Source organism: Schistosoma mansoni, chromosome W, assembly GCF_000237925.1.
Source record: "Schistosoma mansoni strain Puerto Rico chromosome W, complete genome".
In the NCBI taxonomy this organism is placed as follows: domain Eukaryota; kingdom Metazoa; phylum Platyhelminthes; class Trematoda; order Strigeidida; family Schistosomatidae; genus Schistosoma; species Schistosoma mansoni.
This window is the reverse complement of record NC_031502.1, coordinates 20,607,509-20,610,473: the sequence shown is the minus strand read 5'-3', so window position 1 is coordinate 20,610,473 and position 2,965 is coordinate 20,607,509. Positions and strand designations below refer to the sequence as shown.

Sequence of the window (2,965 nt, the reverse complement as noted above, 5' to 3'; positions counted from 1 at the left end):
CTAGCAGTGGAATTCAGTTTGACGAGCGTTTCGTCCTATTTGGGACTGGTCATTTGGATGTACCTACCACATTTCAGAGTTGATGTTCACTCTGAGACTCGAACCCAGTAACGTTCTCTTCAAACGTCATCACGTTATCCACTAAGCTACTGAGTCTTGATAGCCACCTGCTTGTGCAATGGATTGAAGTTTAAATTCACATGGTGTTGTCCCAGAATGAACATCAACTCTGAGATGCAGATACATCCAGCTGACGAGTCTCAAATAGGATGAAACGCGCATCACACTGGATTCCCCTGGAAGTCACCATCGATCTTTGCCTATAAATTTTCATCCTGTTTTTTCTTTATATTAAAAAAACATTCCTTTCTTATCAGTTCAACAACATGAAAGTTTGTTTTTATCATTGATCATTATCAATTAGCCAATTTTAATATAAACAAGACAAATAGCGCCTTTCATAATTCAATGAATAGAAAAGAAACTAAGCCGAAAAAAATAGATAAATTGACATTTTCTAGGGTTATTATTATGATTTCTTCCCTCCCTCCCCCCCCGCAAAAAAACTGTGATCAGATCTAGACAGATTCATAAACGGTATGTCAGAATACTAGCCCCTGATATAATTGGGGGGGGGTAGGGGGTAGGGAGAGAGGAAGGGGTGAAAAGGACAAAAATATCTTTTCTCTTTTATGGTATCATCATTTGAAGTATAAATAAGTTTTGTAATCTGAAAAATGTCAACTAATTAACTAAATAGTCTAGTCAATTGATTAATAATGAATAACATTCTTTTATTATTATAACTAATGAGTAACGTCTAGGTTGTTTCTAACAACAACAACAACAGCAGCAACCGTTGTCTAACTGTTAACTAGTAATAGTTGAATAAATATTATTTTCATAGTTGAAATCATGAGTCAATTGAAACTAGACCACTATGGAAAACCTGAAAGCATTGGACGGCCGTTTCGTCCTATTGTCGGACTCCTCAGCAGTGTGTATCCACGATCCCGCATTTTCATAGTTGGAAGCATGAGTCGTGGATGCTCACTGCTGAAGAGTCCCACAATAGAACGAAATGGCAATCCAGTGCTTCCAGGTTTTCCTTGGTGGTCTAGCTTCAATTTGACTAATGATTTCAACTATGAAAATACTGAAATCTTCATAAAAACCCCTTCTGAATAAGTATTAGTAGTATTGTATATCATTTCTCATACATAGTTTAATAAAAAAACACCATTGAAAACCTGGAGGTGCCAGATGATTGTTTCGTACTAGTATGAGACAATTCAGCAGTGTTAACTCACAATCTTGCACGTGAGATTCGGACCCAGGATCTTCGGACTCATGCACCAATGTTTAACTTCTAGACCATTAAATCGATATCCAGTGGCGTTAATGATGTTTAACTTCAACCAATCCACGAAATTAAGCCACCGTCCATCATTGTCTTCAGTGAGTAACTGCCTCACAACAGACACGAACTGAACTTCATTGGTGAGTGCTTCTCACTGGAACTTCATGAAATCTATATTGAAGCTAGTCACTAGTGAGCATATGATTATTACTATTACGGGGGTTTTTGGAGATTGCAATAAATTTATTAATTGAATTCTTGACAAAACGATCTTCCAGTACTTCCAGTTTTTCCATGGTAGTCTATCTTCAATTGACTCATGAATTCAACTATTAAATTTACTATAATATCCACAAAACCCCTTCTGATGAAAGGTATTTGTTATTTTGCGGTACTAAATGCCCGTAGATTTAAACAAACCAAGTTAAGCTTACACACACGCACACACAAACCCTATACTCCCCCCTCTGTTTTTCTATATTCTCATCTTAATTTTAAATAAACATTATGGAGTTAGACACAAACACCATTGAATGCCGGCTCAGTGGTCTAGAGGTTAAGTGCTCTGGCGCGAGACTGGTAGGTCTTGGGCTCGAATGTCACAAGGCGAGGTCGTGGATGGGCACTGCTGAGGAATCCCACAATAGGATGATCTGGCCGTCTAGTGCTTCCAGGTTTTCCCTGGTGGTCTAGCCTCAGTTGACTCACGCTTTCAACTATGAAAGTACTGAATCTCCACAAAAAAGCATTATTTACCAAGAAATGCAATCAGTTATTACAGAGGTATACTCATTTAGTTTATTTAAATACTGAATTCTTTGCATTTAGTACATAGTGAATAAGGATGAATGGAGTAAGATAATATTGGATGTTGTCTTATTGTAAGTAAAATTTACATTCATTCAATGAACAATGTGATTGTCATTAATGGATAGTGTCTAGCAGTGGAATCCAGTTTGACGCGCGTTTCGTCCTATTTGGGACTCGTCAGCTAGATGTACCTTCATCTCAGAGTTGATGTTCACTCTGCGAGGGACTCGAACCCAGTACCTTTCGCTTCAAACGCCATCACGTTATCCACTCAGCTACTGAGTCCTAATCAATGAGAAGATTCAAACAAACAATACTAAGTGAATTGAATATTATTATCATTGTTGATGTGTATAATTTTCAATGTTTAATTTGTCTCTATCCACTAAATTACTTTGTATCCAATTTGTTTTCTTTAAAAGTGTTACGTAATCTCCCTCACTCACTCATTCTCTCTCTTTATATATATAGATATGATTCTTATCATTATAACTTATCTAAATAAGACCAGTTACCGGACAAACAGATGCTGTATCATATCATAAAGACAACAAATAGATAAATAAACAAGAAAACAACTGAAATCAAGCTATGACATATTCTTCACATGAACAATTCCTTTGTTATCTCTATCACCAATTAATCTATCTACCTACTTAACTACCTAAACACCTACTTAGGTATCCATCTATCTATCTATCTATCTATCTATCTATCTATCTATCTACTTGGTCCTTCATCATCTACAGTCCATTCTAGGTGTTATTATTATTATCAGTATAGTGTTGTTTTCAT

At 36.4% G+C, this 2,965-nt stretch overlaps 1 non-coding gene across 1 annotated transcript; it reads right to left on the bottom strand.

The window, feature by feature from the left end:
- Positions 1 to 2,382: 2,382 nt before the first annotated feature.
- On the bottom strand, positions 2,383 to 2,455 carry Smp_tRNA_00389_Pseudo_TTG.1.1. The gene has a single exon. It is a non-coding gene (tRNA).
- Positions 2,456 to 2,965: the final 510 nt, after the last annotated feature.